Below are 10475 nucleotides of genomic sequence, written 5' to 3' on the forward strand. Positions count from 1 at the left end.
GCCCTGATCCTGTCTGCCATATAGCCACACTCGTGACACGTGCTGATGAAACACATGAGTCCATACAGTAAGCATCATCTCGACCTCCCTGGCCTTTTACAGATTAAGCCCAGAGGATGGAAGTGACTTGGCCTCAGCCTGCATTAGGGCTGGGTCTGCTGCTGCCCCACTTCCTTTCTCCCTCCCTTCCCTTTATCAGGAAGATGAGGACTGCAGCACTTCAGGTGCTCAGAGTCCCAGGGGGTGTCTCTAAAGAGAAGGGATCATAATTCCCTGCAGAACCAGTGGGAGATGCATGGCGGTAGGGAGGAAACCATCCTCACAGACTGCACCAAGACCGCACAGGAAACTGGAACCAGCCCCTATCCTCTGCCTCCTTGACCACTGACTCAGTAAGTAATGACTGAAAAGTACTTTGCAAATGAACAGGTATCTCAGAAGGAGAAACCAGTTATTTCATCCCGGCTCTGGGCTCACCAAAACCATGCAGACTCTCTTCCACCACCCACTCATCCATCATCCCCCCATTCATACTGAGACAGTGGGTGGTGGTCATCAGCCAGGAATGCCACTCGCTACTGTGTGACTTTGGGCAGAATTCTTCATATCGCTATGCCTTGGTGCTCTTTCATAAAATGGGCACAATAACAGTATTCATCTCAGAGGGGTGGTATGAGAATTTGAGTTAATATACGTAAATGACTCAGAGCAGTGCCTGGCACACAGTATGTGCTACAGAAGTGTGGGTTTCTATTACTCTGTGCTAAAGCACTGAGAATACACCTCACTGTCTCATTGGCCCTTCTCCTGTGGCTTCTGTTGTGTTATTACGGATGCCAAGGCTCTGAACAAACACGCACTCCTCCCCTGGGTACCAGTACTGTCTCAGGTACTCAAGGTCAGTGCTCCAGCGATTCTTTCCTTCTTGCCCACACCATCAATGCTTGCCTGCAGACTTGATAATCCTCATCAGCATACACATACACACACACACACACACACACAATCATCTCCTGAGCCCACATCCTCCTCCAGCTACTGTCCTGCTACTTTGTTCCTTTTTAGAGCAAAAACACTCAAAAAAGTTGAATATACACACCACCTTCAAATCCTCTTCTCTCTCTAGCTCTTGGAGTCACTCTGATCAAGTTCATATCACCCACTCCCAGAAGTGCTCTTGTTTAAGTCACAGGAACCTTTCACCATAAATCCAATGGTTGAGTCTCAGTTTAGATCTTAATGGTCCCACAGCAGCAGGTGACACACCAGTCGCCTCCTCCTTCATGAAGCCCTTTCTGCCCTTGGCTTTTACAGCCTATGGTCTTCTGAATGCCCTGCTATCTGGGTGACTTCACCTCAGTCTGCTTTGCAGTTCCTCCATGTCTGCCCAAGCATTTTACAGGAGGTCCAGGATTCAGTCCTTAGCCTTCTCTTCTGTAACTGCCCTCATGCCTGTATCATCTCCTACAGCGTCCTGGCTTCAAATACCCTCTCCCCACAGTTGGGTCCCAGTGTCTACCACCAGCCCAGGCTCTCCCGTGCCAGCTCAACACCTCCACGTGGATGTCTTGATGCATCTCACGTGGCCTAAAACATCTTGAGGTTTATAAAAATCAGCTTCCTGACTCCTGCCTCACCAAACATCCCCCACCTGCTTCTCTTGCCACATTTCCCATCTTGGATAATGATAGCTCAATCTTTCCCTTTGCTTGGGTCCAAATCCTAGGAGTCATTCTTAACTCCTCTCACTTTTCCACATGGCCTTTCCAATCTGTCAGCAAATACTGTTGGCTCTCCCCTCAAAAGAGGTTCAGAGCCTGACCACGTCTTAACCATCCCTTGCTGCCCAAATCCAGGCACCGTTGCCTCGCCCCTGAGTTTTCATCAGTTCTCCATAGGAGTCTCCCTGCTTCCATCCTTGTCCCCCTTGGCTGTTTTCAGCACAGTTCCCAGAGAAATCCTGTTAACATAAGAGACTGGTCATATGACTCCTCTGCTCAGAACCCTCCAATGGCCCCCATTACAAACAGAATAAAAGGTGGAGTCAGCACAGGAGCCCCTCAGGTCCTGTAGGCCCTGCCCCTGCCCCCGCCCCCTCTACCTTGCTCCTGAGACCCGTCCGGGCCTGGCGCACTGCACCTTGGGAGGCGGCCACAGCTGGCCAGCTTCTCTCACATCTTTGCTCCAGGCCACCTTCTCAGGGAGGCCCAACCGGACACCTGCTTCGATGTGTGCCTCTTCACCCCGCACCTCTCTCTCTCCCACTCTGCTCCCCGCCTCCCTGGCACACGGGGTCTCTCCTCCTGGGCCTCCCGTCAGCCCTCCCTGGAATGTGAGCTCCTGGCCAGCGGCGGGTGAGGACAGCCTTGTTTCCTGCCTGTTGCATGTAGTCAGCACGCAGTCCGTGTTTAATAAGTGAAGGAGTCTTCTGTTGGCTTGTCTTCCTCTGTTTGTCATGAGGGAAGAAGCTGGCTCTTCATGAGTGTGTTTTTCCCAGACCCAGCAGAGAGCCTTGCTGTAGCCCCTCAGGGGGCTTTGTCAGAGGAAAGAAGGAAAAATGAAGCGAGTAGCCGCTTGGGGTCGGGCTGCGCTGTGTCAGCCATGTTCTTCCAGGAGCCATCTTTCTTCTCTGTGTACTGCTCCACTGGGCTCGTGTGTGGACTCCACTCAGGAAGACACACCTCCACTCTTCTCCCGGTAGGGGCTGCCTGCCCACAAACCCAGGACCTGCCGTCTTTCAGTGTCCATTCAGATGCCTTTCCCTCCCCCATGAGGCCCCTCCTGAGACCCTGGTCTAGCAGCTTCTCTCTGACCGTCAGTAACCTTTCCAGCTCCAGCCTCGCCTCACCAGGTGTCCCGTGAGTCAGCAGGAGGGACTCTCTCTCACACCTCCAGACAGGGTGGAGATGGTTCCCTGGATAGGAAGTGGCCATTCTCCAGCTGCCTGCGTGGAGAATGTCTCCAGAAGCTTTCCCTCCACTTTTACCCTTGGGCAGAGAAAACCTGCTCTCCCCAGTGCTTCACCATGGTGGGAGTGGTGGGAACACATGGGACTTCTCTTCCGAGGGCTGCTATTTCCTCAGTGAGATGGGAAGCAAGGTCTCCAGCTGGAAGTGATGATGGAGAAGGAGGGCTTAGAGCTTGAGGGATAGAGAAGAAAGTTGGAAACAGTTGAGACTGGGAGAATGACCAGAAAATAAATAGTAGCTCGCCAGACACAATTATGGGCTTCCCTGGTGGCTCAGAGGTTAAAGCGTCTGCCTGGAATGCTGGAGACCCAGGTTCAATCCCTGGGTCGGGAAGATCCGCTGGAGAAGAAAATAGCAACCCACTCCAATACTCTTGCCTGGAGAATCCCATGGAGGGAGGAGCCTGGTAGGCTACAGTCCATGGGGTCTCAAAGAGTCGGACACGACTGAGCGACTTCACTCACTCACTCAGACACAATTAGCGTGTTTGCACATTTTTCTCTGGCTGTGGTGAATGGCACAGGTAGGGCAGCCGAGTGGGTGGAGGGCCACTTTTAGTCAGGTTGGGGCTTTGCCCAGCAGTACAGTGAGTCACATGGGAACACAAGAAACTGTAGGTCAGGGAGGGACTGGGATGAAAATGACAATACAAGAGTTAAAAGACTGTCGTAAGGAAATCCAGTGGCCCAAAGGCTTAGGTTTGCTGGGAAGAGTCTGACAAGGTTTTGGGATTGGGACAGTCCCAGAATGTTTTTGCCAGAATGTTCAGGAACATTTTTCCCTGACCTACCCCTTTCCAGTGCAGACCTGTCTCTTCTGTCTGTTCCCATAGCACCCTATGCTCACCTCTGCTGTATTTTAGTACTGGATTTACTCGTACGTCTTCCTTCTGGACTGCGAGCACTTGAAGGAAGGAGCCAGGCCTCATATTTCTTTAGATCCCAAGGCCAGACCCAAGAAAAAGCTCATTAGCAATCACTGACTGATTGACTGAATAAATTCATTTGATAGAAACCAGACCATGTTCTGTATAATAATACATCCTCGCTTTTATATGGCAATTTGCAGTTTGGAAAGCAATTTCACATCTATGATCTTATTTTAACTTTACAATGACCCTGCAAGATAGCAACTTATTCACTCACTCATTTATTCCTTCAGCTGGGGAAGAACACTTATTCTGTCAGGAACTGTTCTAGGCACCAGAATGCAGGAGCAAATGAAACAGACAGAAGTCCCTGCTCTCGCGGAGCTTGCACTTCTGCAGAAGACAACACCTATTTTATAGATGGGCAGACTGAGATTCCCTCAGGGAGGCTAAGCAACTCGGCGATGCTCACAGGACTTGCAGGTAAAAGAACCCAAATTAGGACAGAGGGCTGTCTGACTCCAAGCACAGAAAAGGCATTTTTCAGCCACACCAGTCACCTCAAGGGATGGTCGGCTCATATATGAGGTGTCTTTTTTTTCCCCCTAACTTAACAACAAATAAAAAGGAGCCTTGGCAGAAATCCACACCCCGGGACTACCTTGGAACTCCTTCCCTTGTCTGGTGTGTGTTTAACAAAGACGTGAGAAATACCTGCCAGGTCTCTTCTTGCCAGAGCCCACGACAGAAGCCACACAACACTGTCAGCACGGGCGTCTGCTTGTGTGCAAACCCGCAGGCATTTTTAGCAACTTTGGGGAACATAAAGAAAGCTGTTGGTTTTGTTTGCACATATTTTTCGCCTCTGCAAGAAGGCTTCTCACCAAGCGGCAGCCTCAGAGTTGTCTTTTATTTGATCTCAAGACACACAATGTCTTTATATCTCACCAGAAGCTGCAGTTGGCAGATACCTTCACCTGCACTTGGATCCCACACACAAAAAATAAGTCTGGTAGTAAAAGTTCCTGCCTCTCGAGGTGGTTGCAGGGATTAACTGAGGTCCTGTGGAAATTTCAGCCATCTGTAAAGCTGTGTGCCTGGGGGGAGCACTGAGGTGAAGGCCCGTGGAGGCAGCCTGGGGAGGAGAGGGCTTTACAACAATCTGAAGGACCTGGGTTGGAACCCAGCTGTATCACTTAAGACTGCAGAAACACTGGCAAGTAACTAATCACCCTCCCTCCTCCAGCCTCAGTCTACCTCCTCCGTGGAATGGTGGCACATACCCCAAAGGATTGTTCTGGTATTAACAGTGCTGTGTATATAGTGTCTGAGCCTGAACCTGCAAGTAGTAATTGCCCAGTAAATGGCTCAAGGTGTTCATTAGTATCATTATTGCTATTAGTATATAAGGGGAAATGTCAACAACAGTTTTAAGAATTTTAGGTTGTGAATTCCCTGAGGCAAGCATGTATGGCTGGATACCCGATGCCCCAGACTCCATCTGGAAGTTAGAAACTGCTAGTCAAGTATGGGGAACTGGATTAGATGACGTCCAAATCCCTGAGAGTGATAGCTCGGGCTTGAACAAGAACACGTGTCCACTGCACATGATTGCAGGACAGCTTTATCTTTGTGTGACTTTATGCCTCATGTAGACTTATGAGGTGGCTCAATAGTCAAATGACTCGCCTAAGTTCACAAAGTTCGTGGGTGGCAGAACAAGGCCTGGAACCCAAAGGCGACAACTGTGGAGCCCACGCCCTTAACCCCTGCCCTGCACTACCAGGAAGAGCTCTGGTTTGAGGTTTTCCTTTTTTCTGACCTACTTGAGTTCCTGGCCCTCTGGTTGTCTCTCATACTTCCAACAGGAAGAGTCAATGTCCTCTCTCTAGACGCTTAAGTAAAAGATCCGCACAACAGCCTGTGCTACTGTGTTGGGTGTTGGCTTGTGTTGTGCTGTGTCCCCATAAAGGTGGGCACTGGGCATGGAAAGGGAGGCCAACATCCCACATCTGTGGTCATCCCTTCCCGGGAAGTGCCCAGGCCCTCTGGAAGCGGATGTCATCCCCTGCCACCAACGGACACAGGGATATCCACTCATGCCAATCTCGTGGAAGTGAGTGCTGGCACCCAGACCTGAAGGGGAGAAGAGGTGAGGCAGACCTGCTCCAAGAAGTCCCTGTCGGGGGCAGGGGGCGGGGAGGGGCGGTGGTGCCTGGGGGTGGGGGTGGGGGGTCGAGGCCAGCATCCAGGCATATGGAGAAACCAAAATCCTCCTCTGCTCTCAAACTATCAGCCACTCACATTGTGGACATCACATGGATATTCCTGACACCCTGCTCTACAGCCCCACATCTCCATGCAGAATCGTGGCTCCTCCCTCCAGGAATGGGAGAAGCTTGCCCAGCATCACATAGCCATCAGCAGTGCAGTCAGGATGACCATTGTCCTCATTCCCAGGCTCATGGTCTTCCTGTAGCATGATGTCAGGAGACGGAGATTAAATCCCAAAAGAGCTGTTTAAAGGATTATGTGAGTTACGGGTTTGAGTGGCACAACAACATATCCAGTAAGACGTCTGTTTCTAAGGTGAGAGCCACTGAGTTTGAATTTCAGTCCTGCCACTAGGCTGATGACCTTGGACAAGTCATGTAACGTCCTAGAACTTCCAAGAGGAGGAATGTCCCTACTTTGCCATGGGCATGAGAGGATATAGCGCATATAAAGCTCTTGGCCCACTTCTGGGCAACAGTGAGAGATCACAACACATTAGCTTTCCTTCTTCCTTCATTCTCCAAACATTTATTGGACATGAAAATGGGCACATTTGCATACAATGTTTCATTCAATACTGACAATGCTCTAAGGCAGGAATTAAGAGCCCTGTTAAGAATTGATGCTTTCGAATTGTAGTGCTGGAGAAGACTCTTGAGAGTCCCTTGGACTGCAAGGAGATCAAACCAGTCAATCCTAAAGGAAATAAACCTTGATTATTCATTAGAAGGACTGTTGCTGAAGCCAAAGCTCCAATATTTTGGCCACCTGATTCAAAGAGCCAACTCACTGGAAAAGACCCTGATGCCGGGAAAGACTGAAGGCAGGAGGAGAAGGGGGTGACAGACGATGGCATAGTTGGATGGCATCACTGATTCAATGGACATGAATTTGAGCAAACTCTGGGAGATAGAAGAGGGCAGCAAAGCCTGGAGTGCTGCAGTCCATGGGGTTGCAAAGAGTCAAACATGACTTAGTGACCGAAGAGCAACAGCCTTATGCAGGTGAATGAACGCAGCACCAGAAAGGTTAGGTGACCTGTCCAAGGTCTCTTAACTGGTATCAATAAGTGCGGGCCCCAATTCTCTGGCTCCAGAGCCCTTGTTTTCTATACTAGTTTGTGAGATATGTTTTATTGTTGTTTTAATCAAAGGGTGGTGTTGATGATCTAGTAGTACTCTACAGATTGTGACCTCAAGTGTCCAACTGTGAGATTCCTATGGTTCTCATTATCTGCCACAGAGCCTTCCTTCCTTTGAAGAACAAGTTTCCTCCAAACAAGATTCTCTTAGCACCTGCTTCAGAATTAGCAGGAAGTCTCCTAAAGATGCAAGTTCCAAGGTCCAGGGCCCGGAGCCACTGACCCAGACAGCTCTGTACCTGTCTACCCAGCTTTCCAGCTGATTCTAAAACACACTTAGGTTTGAACAACACTGCCTTGAGGAGTCAGTAATCCAGTAAACACTGGTTGAATGGAGAGGGAAGACAGGTTTTCAAAAAGTAAAACTCAAACATACAAACAAGCTTGGAAAGTCACCCATGTGTTAGGATCAGAGCATGGCCATCAGGGAGCAGCAGGCCCTGGGCTGGGGACAAGGGGATACTAGACACTGAGAGAGCAGAATGGGTGACCCCCAAGTGTCCTAGTTGTAGAGTCAATGGGGGTTCAGGCCTGGGGGAGCAGATAGCAATGCAAGTTGTATGGCAAAGCCACCAGGGGTATCCCTCAACGACAGGAAAAGTATCATGTCAGCCAGACCCCCAGCAGGTGATAGGGAAGGGCCAGGGAAGAAAGAAGTCACCAAGCCTGCCCTTCTGGGAAACTGGCTGGAGGAAAAGGCAGGAGCCAGGGCTCTAGCAGAGATATAAGGCAAGATCTCCTCATAAGGCAAAACACCAGCCTAAAGGTCTAGAGCACAAGGTCAGAGAGGAGCAGGGAGAGCTTGATGCAAACATCTGAGCCAAAGTCTCAAGGATACGGCAGGGCAGCATCCAGAAAAGGAAGTTAAGAGAGTCCAACAGTGGTTGCAGGGCTGCTGACGTAGGGAGTCAGGCACACACTGAAGTCTGCAACCCCACCCCCATACACCACCCAGTTTAGCCACTCTTTCCAGAGTGTATCACTTGCCTGAAGCACACAAGGATGTATTTCAATACTGGTCCTGCCACGAGCTGCCTGATCTCAGTCAAGTTCTTTCTTGACTCTGGACCTCTGTTCTCTGTCTGATCCAACCTCCAGGATCTACTGTCTGATGATCTGAGGTGAAGCTGATGTAATAATGATAGAAGTAAAGTGCACAATAAGTGTAACGTACCTGAATCACCCCAAAACCTTCCCTCCCACCCCCAATCTGTGGGAAAATTGTCTTCCACGAAACTGGTCCCTGGTGCCCAGTGGGAACTGCTGTGATACAGGAGGGACCATACTTGCTGACTCCCACGTGCCTATCAACTCTTACATCGACCTCCCAGCAAATCTGTGAATATTAACTACTGAATCTGTGCACAAGCCAGACCACACATGTTCCTTGAACCCATTGTCTTGCTAGTTTCTATCTGATGGGCATCTGCCCATCTTCTGAGCCCAAGCCCAACCAGGAGACAAGTCCTTGGTGGATTTCAAACAAAGATTTCTTCCACTGATCAGTCTGATTTGCCCTGGTTCTGCCACATGACAATAGAGTTGCCTGGGTGACAGCAGAGAGCTCTCCTGCGGGGCAGGGGAGTATGTACAGGCTCATCTTTAGTTAATACAATAACAACAGGAAAAAAGAAGTGGAGGGAGGAAGGAGTCCTCAGCACAGAGCACTTCTTGGTGGGCTGTCCATGTTTGGGAGGAAAATAGAAGCACTCTGCTCAAGTGACAGTCGGGAAGGAGAAGGGGGTCATATGAGAGCACTTGGCTAATTTGGAAAGTTATGAAATGATGGGAGCATGCTGGTCCACTCACTTGGAAAATGCAAAGGAGATAAAAACAAAGCCACACCGCAAACTGTTTCCAGGTCAGGTGGCAGCAGAAGGAAGGAACAGATTCTTGCCTATTGTGGCAAAATTGACTAAATTTTGCAAGATGATAGAAAGGGCCTCTTAAATACTCAGGGTGGCAATGGGAGGGTGGGAGAGAAAAGGGAGAGAGAAAAGGGGTCTTTGGAAGCCACCCAGCTCTGCTAAGTACATGTCCTGAGATTGAGGACAGAGTATGTCACCTCCCTGAGCCTTAGTTTCTTGTATATAAATGTGAATATCCCTGAAATTTACTAGACAACTTAAAGATAACTGTCTATCACAACTCATAGATCCTAGGATACAGATTGCAATCTCTGAAATTAGAACATGTCTTGTAATCTATGACATTTTAGAGTCTATGAGATAGTAGTACGTAGAATGCATAACAGTGGACACTCAGGAACTATGAGCGAATATTCTCTAGTAAATGCCAGAGGGTGGATCCAGTAGCGCATCCTGCAATACAATTAAGGCAGCTCACAGAAATGCCACAGCGGCCAGGTGGCTGAGGAATGGGAGCCACATCTTTTGTTCATGGCACACAGTTCATGACCTGTCAGGTAAACATGTATACCTGAAGGGCCCTCAGTGTCATTTCAAATCGAAGAGTCCAGATTCCTCAGACGGCGTATCAGCTGCCATAACACTCGCTGTTGTTGTTCAGTGGCTAAGTCGCATCTGACTCTGCAATCCCACGGACTGCAGTACACCAGGCTCCTCTGTCCTCCACTATCTCCCGAGCCATTAACACTACCACCCACCAAAGAGTGTCCTCTTCTCTGAGTCCAAGTTCAGGACATGTGATTTCTCATTATCTACAAAATGAAATCCGCAACATGTCTGATCAAACTCAAGTCATCTGCAAAGGTTAGAACCATCCAGAACCACTCAGAGTTCTTAGAACTGCTTTGCTCCCCACCTCTGGTGCTTTGTGTGCTCTCTTCTTTCTCCCTGGAATGCCTCCTTTTTTCTCCTTCCCCTTTCCTTCTCCTGTGCTGGGGACATTGTATACAGCGGGACAAATTGTTGAGGCTCTTTCCTGCCTGCAGATTACCGAGACGTTGGCAGGGAAGAAAGTTAGACAAGTGATAAAAACAGGGTGGCTCAGATGGTAAAGAATCTGCTTGCAATGTGGGAGACCCGGATTCAATCCTTGGGTTGGGAAGATCCCCTGGAGAAGGAAATGGCAACCCACTCCAGTATTCTTGCCTGGAGAATCCCATGGAGAGAGGAGCCTGGAGGGCTACAGCCCATGTCATCTCAAAATAGTCAGACATGACTGAGCGACTAACACACACAAGGGTAAAAGATCCTCTGGAGAAGGAAATGACAATCCACTTCAGTATTCTTGCCTGAGG

The 10475-nt window shown here is 49.4% G+C and overlaps 1 non-coding gene across 1 annotated transcript; it reads left to right on the forward strand.

The window, feature by feature from the left end:
* The first annotated feature begins 3230 nt into the window (after nucleotides 1-3230).
* Nucleotides 3231-3302, forward strand: TRNAS-GGA (transfer RNA serine (anticodon GGA)). The gene has a single exon. It is a non-coding gene; the product is annotated as a tRNA-Ser (tRNA).
* Nucleotides 3303-10475: the final 7173 nt, after the last annotated feature.

The sequence above is a fragment of the Budorcas taxicolor genome, chromosome 3 (genome assembly GCF_023091745.1).
Source record: "Budorcas taxicolor isolate Tak-1 chromosome 3, Takin1.1, whole genome shotgun sequence".
In the NCBI taxonomy this organism is placed as follows: domain Eukaryota; kingdom Metazoa; phylum Chordata; class Mammalia; order Artiodactyla; family Bovidae; genus Budorcas; species Budorcas taxicolor.